Source organism: Aquarana catesbeiana, linkage group LG01 (assembly GCF_042186555.1).
Source record: "Aquarana catesbeiana isolate 2022-GZ linkage group LG01, ASM4218655v1, whole genome shotgun sequence".
NCBI lineage: Eukaryota > Metazoa > Chordata > Amphibia > Anura > Ranidae > Aquarana > Aquarana catesbeiana.
The window spans coordinates 156,829,117-156,839,516 of record NC_133324.1 but is presented as its reverse complement, the minus strand read 5'-3'; the positions used below and the strand labels follow the sequence as shown (position 1 = coordinate 156,839,516).

The window sequence follows — 10,400 nt, the reverse complement described above, 5'->3', positions numbered from 1 at the left end:
TTATTTATGGACAAAATAAGAAATAATGTATATACCATACAATCATTCCATACCACATACATTGTATATATCATTTCAGGAAAATATGCTTATAAACTAGTTTACCATTTGCCAATATAATAAATATGTCCCTGGATTTCATTTTAAAAATCTGGTTACCTTATGCTAGTCACAGACTACAACATCAGTCATTCTCACTTTGCTCCTCTTTGCTTTACCACTCCCACTTTGCTGTGTGAACACTCTTCCATAGCAGGCCTTATACAGAGAGAAGTACAGTATAAAATTCCTCATTTTTCACTGTACAATTTTTGATGTTACGAGTTTAGGATTCGTAACACATCTTCTCCAGCCTCCTTGCAACCTAACCCAATAGATAAAAATACTCACTCAAACCGAGAACGAATAACCCGAATTGCCCACACCAATCATGACCGCTCACCAATCATGACATAAAATCACGTGATGCGCTGGTTATAAACCCATAACAGAGCCACCGGGAGGAATATACCACAGTTTACTAGAACAAATGCTTCCAACTAACACCCACCCCCTTCAGTTTTGGGAATGGATCGATCGACTTAGTGCGCATGCGGACAATGAAACGGGGCTTTATACTAACTAGGCTGTCCTGAATGCGCCTGTTTCAGAAATGTTGTAAAAAGTAGCACTGATAAAGACCATTGTGTTATTCGAGGCGCCGTCTTATCCTGCTAAACCCGGGGTTTGAGTGTGGTGAGCAGGAAGTATCTGTTAGCGGTGTTTTAGGTTACCGTAGCCGGGTCGGAGAGGCGAGTGCCGCCATGTTGGTGTGTGCAGGGGTCCTAGCGTGACCTCCAGCACAAGAAGTGTTGTGGAGCCGGTGACTGCAGAGAAAGGTGTGTGCTGGGGACAGGTGTTAGGGGGGGCGCTGGGAATGGGGCGACTCATGGTGGAGGCATGGCAGCACATTGCACCTGTTCTGTTATATATGTGCAGTGTTACTGTGCTCAACATTACAGGGTGTCTGTGTTCAGTAATATAGGGGGAGTCCCATATGTGTGTCTGTGTTCAGTATTATAGGGGAGCCCCATATGTGTGTCTGTGTTCAGTATTATAGGGGAGCCCTATATGTGTGTCTGTGTTCAGTATTATAGGGGAGCCCCATATGTGTGTCTGTGTTCAGTATTATAAGGGAGCCCTATATGTGTGTCTGTGTTCAGTATTATAAGGGAGCCCTATATGTGTGTCTGTTCAGTATTATAGGGGAGCCCAATATGTGTGTCTGTGTTCAGTAATATAAGGGGAGTCCCATATGTGTGTCTGTGTTCAGTATTATAAGGGAGCCCTAAATGTGTGTCTGTGTTCAGTATTATAAGGGAGCCCTATATGTGTGTCTGTGTTCAGTATTATAGGGGAGCCCCATATGTGTGTCTGTGTTCAGTATTATAGGGGAGCCCTATATGTGTGTCTGTTCAGTATTATAGGGGAGCCCCATATGTGTGTCTGTGTTCAGTAATATAGGGGAGCCCCATATGTGTGTCTGTTCAGTATTATAGGGGAGCCCTATATGTGTGTCTGTGTTCAGTATTATAGGGGAGCCCTATATGTGTGTCTGTGTTCAGTATTATAGGGGAGCCCCATATGTGTGTCTGTGTTCAGTATTATAGGGGGATCCCTATATGTGTGTCTGTGTTCAGTATTATAGGGGAGCCCTATATGCGTGTCTGTGTTCAGTAATATAGGGGAGCCCCATATGTGTGTCTGTTCAGTATTATAGGGGAGCCCCATATGTGTGTCTGTGTTCAGTAATATAGGGGAGCCCCATATGTGTGTCTGTTCAGTATTATAGGGGAACCCTATATGTGTGTCTGTGTTCAGTATTATAGGGGAGCCCTATATGTGTGTCTGTGTTCAGTATTATAAGGGAGCCCCATATGTGTGTCTGTGTTCAGTATTATAGGGGAGCCCTATATGTGTGTCTGTGTTCAGTATTATAGGGGAGCCCCATATGTGTGTCTGTGTTCAGTATTATAGGGGAGCCCTATATGTGTGTCTGTGTTCAGTAATATAGGGGAGCCCCATATGTGTGTCTGTTCAGTATTATAGGGGAGCCCTATATGTGTGTCTGTGTTCAGTATTATAGGGGAGCCCTATATGTGTGTCTGTGTTCAGTAATATAGGGGGAGCCCCATATGTGTGTCTGTGTTCAGTATTATAAGGGAGCCCTATATGTGTGTCTGTGTTCAGTAATATAGGGGAGCCCCATATGTGTGTCTGTTCAGTATTATAGGGGAGCCCTATATGTGTGTCTGTGTTCAGTATTATAGGGGAGCCCTATATGTGTGTCTGTGTTTAGTATTATAGGGGAGCCCTATATGTGTGTCTGTGTTCAGTAATATAGGGGGAGCCCCATATGTGTGTCTGTGTTCAATATTATAAGGGAGCCCTATATGTGTGTCTGTGTTCAGTAATATAGGGGGAGCCCCATATGTGTGTCTGTGTTCAGTAATATAGGGGAGCCCCATATGTGTTACTGTGCTCAACCTTATAGGGGAGCCCCATATGTGTGTCTGTGTTCAGTATTATAAGGGAGCCCTATATGTGTGTCTGTGTTCAGTATTATAGGGTAGCCCTATATGTGTGTCTGTGTTCAGTATTATAAGGGAGCCCAATATGTGTGTCTGTGTTCAGTAATATAGGGGGAGCCCCATATGTGTATCTGTGTTCAGTATTATAAGGGAGCCCCATATTTGTGTCTGTGTTCAGTAATATAGGGGGAGCCCTATATGTGTGTCTGTGTTCAATATTATAGGGGAGCCCTATATGTGTGTCTGTGTTCAGTAATATAGGGGGAGCCCCATATGTGTGTCTGTGTTCAGTAATATAGGGGAGCCCCATATGTGTGTCTGTTCAGTATTATAGGGGAGCCCTATATGTGTGTCTGTGTTCAGTATTATAGGGGAGCCCTATATGTGTGTCTGTGTTCAGTAATATAGGGGGAGCCCTATATGTGTGTCTGTGTTTAGTATTATAGGGGAGCCCTATATGTGTGTCTGTGTTCAGTAATATAGGGGGAGCCCCATATGTGTGTCTGTGTTCAGTATTATAAGGGAGCCCTATATGTGTGTCTGTGTTCAGTATTATAGGGTAGCCCTATATGTGTGTCTGTGTTCAGTATTATAAGGGAGCCCAATATGTGTGTCTGTGTTCAGTAAAATAGGGGGAGCCCCATATGTGTATCTGTGTTCAGTATTATAAGGGAGCCCCATATGTGTGTCTGTGTTCAGTAATATAGGGGGAGCCCCATATGTGTGTCTGTGTTCAATATTATAGGGGAGCCCTATATGTGTGTCTGTGTTCAGTATTATAGGGGAGCCCTATATGTGTGTCTGTGTTCAGTATTTCAGGAGAGCCCCATAGGTGTTCCTGTCTTCAGTATTACAGGGGAACCCCATATGTGATCCTGTACTCAGCAATATAGGGAATCCCCATATGTGTTCCTGTGCTCAGTATTCTAGGGGAACCCCGTACAGTGAGGGGGGGGGGGAAGTATTTGAGCCCCTGCTGATTTTGTACATTTGCCCACTGACAAAGAAATGATCAGTCTATAATTTTAACGGTAAGTTTTTTTTTTTTACTGGGAGACCCCTTTCACACTGAAGGCTTTTTTCAGGGATTTTAGCGCTAAAAATAGCACCTCAAAAACGCCTCCCATGCCACCCCAGTGTGAAAGCCCGAGTGCTTTCACACTGGGGTGATGCGCTTGTGGGACGGTACAAAAAGTACTGTAAGCAGCATCTTTGGGGCGGTTTAGGAGCGCTGTATACAGCGCTCCTAAACCGCCCCTGCCCATTGGAATGCATGGGCAGCGCTTCAGAAGCACCTCTTTACGGGCGTTTTTAACCCTTTCTTTGGCTGCTAGCGGGGGTTAAAAGCTAGTGGGCAAAAGCGCTGCTAAAACTAGCGCTGCTTTACTGCTAGTGCTGCTGAGTGTGAGAGGGGTCTTGGAGACAGAATAACAACAAAAATATCAAGAAAAACATTTTAAAAAAGTTATGAATTGATTTGCATTTTAGTGAGTGAAATAAGTATTTGACCCCTTCGCAAAACATGACTTAGTACTTGTTGGCAATCGCAGAGGTCAGACGTTTCTTGTAGTTGGCCACCAGGTTTCCACACATCTCAGGAGGGATTTTGTCCCACTCCTCTTTGCAGATCCTCTCCAAGTCATTAAGGTTTTGGGGCTGACGTTGGGAAACTCAAACCTTCAGCTCCCTCTTCATATTTTCTATGGGTTTAAGGTCTGGCTAGGCCACTCTAGGACTTTAATGTGCTTCTTCTTGAGCCACTCCTTTGTTGCCTTGGCCGTGTGTTTTGGGTCCTTGTCATGCTGGAATATCCATCCACGACCCATTTCCAGTGCCCTGGCTAAGGGAAGGAAGTTCTCGCCCAAGATTTGACGATACATGGCTCCGTCCATCGTCTCTTTGATGTGGTGAAGTTTTCCTGTCCGCTTAGCAGAAAAACACCCACAAAGCATAATGTTTCCACATCCATGTTTGATGTTGGGGATCAGTTCTTGTGGTCATAGGCAGTATTCCAACTCCTCCAACCACAGCACATTGAGTTGATGTCAAACAACTCGATTTTGGTCTCATCTAGGGATCGACCGACTGTCGGTACGGCCGATTATTGCAAGCCGATATCAGCATTTTAACAAAAATCTGTATCGGTTGCAAACTAGCACGATGTTGGTCTCTGTGGGTCACAGCCATCTTTTTGGGGTCTAGAAGCCTGCAGAGTGCAGACCCAGTGCGCAGGGGCACGCGGGACACGCACACAATGTCATTACGTCTCCGCGCACTGGGCCTATCGAGTCTGACAGCCTCCCTCGCCTTGCATCGTCACTTGGGAGGACGGACATACCAGCCAGCAGAAACCCACCCACAGTAAGGTGCCAGGCCACTGAGGCCAGCCACCCACCTACAGCAAGGTGCCAGGCCAGCCAGCAGCCACCCTCAACAAGGTGCCACCCACAGCAAGAGGCCAGCCAGCAAGCCCGCCCACAGCAGGGTGCCAGCCAGCAAGCAAGCAAGCAAGCCCGCCCACAGCAGGGTGCCACTGCCAGGCAGCAAGCCCACCCACAGCAGGGTGCCAGCCAGCATGCCACCCACAGCAGGGTACCTGTCATTTTTAACCTTACTCTTTTTAAGTTTAAATTTCAATGCAGATGGATGCAGAGAGAAAAAGTAAAAGCCTAGTCTGGGACTATTTCTCTTCTCAAACATCTCCAGGAAAAGCCAAAAATACGTCAAATCTTTGGGCCCATCTAAGAGTTCATCATGTTGAATTATATAATGAAGTGCAGAGAAAACAAACTGAATCACAGAGTGAAATACCACAATCCCACCAAACGACAGTAAAAGATGTTTCAGAAAACAGCTAAGTGGCTAAATTCGGACGGAAGATCCCGACAGCTGGACAAAGCAATCACAGAGATGATGGTTACGGATAACCAGCCATTTACAATGGTTTCTGACTCTGGATTTCAGCGGTTGATGTCCATAGCTGAGATAAGGTACCCACTGAAGAGTGAAAAGTATTACTGAACTGAAATGCTGGGAAAGATTCACCAAAAGGTAGTTGAGAAAGTAAAGGCTATGCTACAACCAGAGCAGCTGGCAACTCACTCTCATTCACGGCTGACTGCTGGTCAGGACCAACTAATAAGTCACTAATGAGTGTTACATGCCACTTCATTGACAGCAGATGGACAAAAAGGCAATTGGTGTTGAATAGGGATGAGCTTCGGGTTCGAGTTGAACTCATGTTCGAGTTGAACATCGGCTGTTCGTCAGTTCGCCGAACAGCGAACAATTTGGGGTGTTCGCGGCAAATTCGAAAGCCGCGGAACACCTTTTAAAAGTCTATGGGAGAAATCAAAAGTGCTAATTTTAAAGGCTTATATGCATGGTATTGTCATAAAAAGTGTTTGGGGACCTGGATCCTGCCCCAGGGGACATGGATCAATGCAAAAAAAAGTTTTAAAAACGGCCGTTTTTTTCGGGAGCAGTGATTTTAATAATGCTTAAAGTGAAACAATAAAAGTGTAATATTCTTTTAAATTTCGTACCTGGGGTCCATAGTATGCCTGTAAAGGGGGGCGCATGTTTCCCATGTTTAGAACAGTCTAACAGCAAAATGACATTTCAAAGGGGAAAAAGTCATTTAAAACTACTCGCGGCTATTAATGAAGTGCCGGTCCGACAATACACATAAAAGTTCATTGATAAAAACAACATGGAAATTCCCCATAGGGGAACCCTGAACCAAATTTAAAAAAAAATGGCACGGGCGTCCCCCTAAATTCCATACCAGGCCCTTCAGGTCTGGTATGGATTTTAAGGGGAACCCCGCGCCAAAATAAAAAAAAATGGCGTGGGGTCCACCCAAAAATCCATACCAGACCCTTATCTGAGCACGCATCCTGGCAGGCTGCAGGAAAAGAGGGGGGGCAAGAGAGCGCCCCCCCCTGAACCTTTAACAAGGGAACCCCCAGATCCCGGCCCTCCTCCCTGTGTGAAATGGTAAGGGGGTACAAAAGTACCCCTACCATTTCACTAAAAAACTGTCGAAAATGTTAAAAATGGCAAGAGACAGTTTTTGACAATTCCTTTATTTAAATGCTTCTTTCTTCTATCTTCCTTCGGTTTCTTCCTCCATCTTCTTCTTCTGGTTCTTCCTCCGCGGCGTCTTCTTCTCGGGCCGCTCCGCATCCACCATGATGGGAGGCTCCCGCTGTGTGACGCTTCTCCTCTTCTGATGGTTCTTAAATAACGGAGGGCGGGGCCACCCAGTGACCCTACCCCCCTCTGACGCACTGGGACGTCAGAGGGGGGCGGGATTACGTAACGGGCCGCTCTCTCGTCCCCCCCTCTTTTCCTGCGGCCTGCCAGGTTGCGTGCTCGGATAAGGGTCTGGTATGGATTTTTGGGGGACCCCACGCCATTTTTTTTTATTTTGGCGCGGGGCTCCCCTTTAACTCCATATCAGACCTGAAGGGTCTGGTATAGATTTTGAGGGGGACCCCACGCCATTTTTTTTTTGGCCGGGGTTCCCCTTAATATCCATACCAGACCTGAAGGGCCTGGTATGGAATTTAGGGGGACCCCCACGCCACTTTTTTTTTTTTTTTTTGGTTCGGGGTTCCTCTGTGGGGAATTCCCATGCCGTTTTTATCAATGAACTTTTATGTGTATTGTCGGACCGGCAATTCATTAATAGCCGCAAGTAGTTTTAAATTACTTTTTTTCCTTTGAAATGTCATTTTGCTGTCAGACTGTTCTAAACATGGGAAACATGCGCCCCTTTACAGGCATACTATAGACACCCCCCAGGTACGAAATTTAAAGGAATATTACACTTTTATTGTTTCACTTTAAGCATTATTAAAATCACTGCTCCCGAAAAAACGGCCGTTTTTAAAACTTTTTTTGCACTGATTCATGTCCCCTGGGGCAGGACCCAGGTCCCCAAACACTTTTTATGACAATAACTTGCATATAAGCCATTCACATTTTTGATCATCCATGTTCGTGTCCTATAGACTTTAACGGTGTTCGCGTGTTCGAACAAATTTTTTTGCCTGTTCGCATGTTCTAGTGCGAACCGAACAGGGGGGTGTATGGCTCATCCCTAGTGTTGAATGCAAAGGTTATGCAAGGATCCCACACTGGGGAGTACATTAGAGAAATGTTTCTAGGCATGCTTGAAGACTGGAGAATAAGACCTTGGCCTTCCCAAAAACAGCCTAATTCACGCTGTTCCAACACGTTGGAATTCAACACTTCACATGTTGCAAAAAATGCTGGAACAGAAGAGAGCTCTGAGCAGCTATTCAGACGAACATGAAGGATATAGTTGTCCTACTGCTGATCAGTGGGAAATTGTAGCCAATTTCATTGAGACCCTCCTCCCCATAGAGGAAGTGACACTAGAGGTGAGTCATTACGAGTCATCTGTCATCCCATGTGTGAGAGTTCTGTAGATGCTTCTTCAGGAGAATGAAGGACCCAACACACGTGACATTAAAACATTAAGGCAGGTCATGAGGAACAGCCTCACCAAAGGCTTTGAGAAGCATGAAGAGAATAAAAATGTTGTGCTGGCGCTGACAGAAGATCAACAAGAGGTTCCTGCCGAAAGTTAGTGAAGAGCATGTTACTAATGTGGACGAGCAGGATGCTGTAAAAACAAACGTCAAAAAAGACAACGAGCAGAAGAGAATCTTCATCGTGGTCGAATTGATGCCATGTTATTGGGGCCTCATGCGGAAGATTCTTCTGAATGTGCATCAATAATCAGCCTGGATGATGAACTTCATCTCTATTTGAAGGAACCAGTAATTGACAGAAGTGGTGATCCTCTTCAGTGGTGGAAAGAAAATGAGTCATGCTACAAAAGGCTTGCCTCTCATGCTAGAAGATACCTCTCTGCTCCTCCATCTGTACCAAGGGAGCGTGTTTTCAGTAAATTGTCAACAAAATATATTAAAAAAACAGAACCTATTTAACAGGTGAACATGCTGAACTGTTATGCTTTATGCTTTAATATTGTATTGAAGAAAGTGTAGTAGTGTCAGACTGTCAGTGCAGTGGGGCAGATTTACTAAAACTGGAGCACTCAGAATCTGGTGCAGCTGTACATGGTAGACAATCACTCAGCTTATAACTTCAGTTTGTTCAATTACGTTTTGACAATGAAACGTGGAAGCTGATTGGTTTCTGTGCAGAGCTGCACCAGATTTTGCTCTCTCCAACTTTAGTAAATCTCCCCCTGTGTGTCATGTCCACTGTCTAGCTTTTTGCACAGTCAGTTATACTTTTTGTATGTTTTGGGAAGCCATTTAAGAAGTTATTATTTTTCAAGCACTCTATTTTTCCCAGTTGTTTACTTTTAGATCTCGTTCATCACACCATGGTGCACTGCAGACAGAGATGCCAGTTTTGAAATCTGTGTGTGTTTTTTCTCTCCCATCAGTTTTCATGCAGGTATGGTGTGAAGAACGAGCCCTTTAATGTTTAATTTTTAATAAACATTAACATTTTCAGTTTATACTTAATTTTTGGATTAAAATTGGTGTTATTTCTGAAAAGTTTCAATGTACAAAATATCAGCCAATAATATCGGCAGGAGAGGTGGCCGAAATATCGGTATCATATCGGCAACGAAAAAACGATATCGGTCGATCCCTAGTCTCGCGTAACCACAACACTTTTGCCTAGTTCTCCTCTGAATCATTCAGATGTTCGTTAGCAAACTTCAGATGAGCCTGTACATGTGCTTTCTTGAGCAGGGGGACCTTGCGGGTGCTTCAGTCCTTCATGGTGTAGTGTGTTACCAATTATTTTCTTGGTGACTATGGTCCTAGCTGCCTTGAGATCAGTGACAAAATTCTCCTGTGTAGTTCCTGGCTGATTCCTCACCGTTCTCATGACCATTGAAACTCCACAAGGTGAGATCTTGCATTGAGCCCCAGACTGAGGGAGATTGACAGTTATTTTGTGTTTTTTCCATTTGCGAAAAATCACACAAACTGTTGTCACCCTCTCACCAAACTGCTTGGTGATGGTCTTGTAGCCAATTCCAGCCTTGTGTAGGTCTACAATCTCCCTTTAAGGCCCTTTAATACTGGGGTGGTGCCAGCTTTAGCAGTAAAGCGCTGCTAGTTTTAGCAGCGCTTTACTGCTGTTATAGCGGTGCTTTTCAGCTGCTAGTGGGGCTCTTTTACCCCCCGCTATTGGCCGAGAAAAGGGTTAAAAGCGCCAGTGTTGAGAGCCCCATGTGTGTTCCTGTTTACTCAGCATTATAGGGGAGCCCCATATGTGTTCCTGTGCTCAGCATTACAGGGGAGCCCCATATGTGTTCCTGTGCTCAGCATTACAGGGGAGCCCCATGTGTGTTCCTGTGCCCAGCAATATAGGAAAGCCCCATATGTGTCCCTTTGCTCTAGAGGTGCACTGAAATTTCGACTGCCGAAAATTATCGGCCGAAAATGGTGTTTGTTCATTCAGCTGATAGCAAAAACAGCGCCCCAGTCCTCCACTCCCTCCTCCTCCCCTCGATCTCCGCATGTCACGGAGCTGAATTGTCCAGGCCTTAGTAACAATGTCCCGCCTCCTGTGATAGACGGCACACTGATCCAATGGCGGGACATTGAATCAGTATGACGTGATCACAGGAGGCGGGACATTGTTACTGCGGCCCGGGCAATTCAAACCCTGCTCCGTGACACAAGGAGATGGCCAATCTGATCCGGGCACAGGCAGGCTGCATATGATGGACACTGGTGAGGCTGTTGGGCACAGGCAGGCTGCATGTGACGGGCACTGGTGAGGCTACTGGGCACTGCTAGGCTG

At 45.4% G+C, this 10,400-nt stretch overlaps 1 protein-coding gene across 2 annotated transcripts in view; it reads left to right on the top strand.

Moving 5' to 3' along the window:
- The first annotated feature begins 576 nt into the window (after positions 1 to 576).
- TMEM161B (transmembrane protein 161B) overlaps positions 577 to 10,400 on the top strand; it is a 73,299-nt gene continuing 63,475 nt past the window's right edge. Inside the window, exon 1 of one of the 2 annotated variants that reach the window (XM_073624472.1) lies at positions 577 to 878. The gene's annotated coding sequence lies outside the window, so the exon portion shown is untranslated. Of the gene's footprint in view, positions 879 to 3,238; positions 3,602 to 10,400 lie in introns of those variants that run through there. The other variant, XM_073624473.1, reaches the window with a different exon arrangement.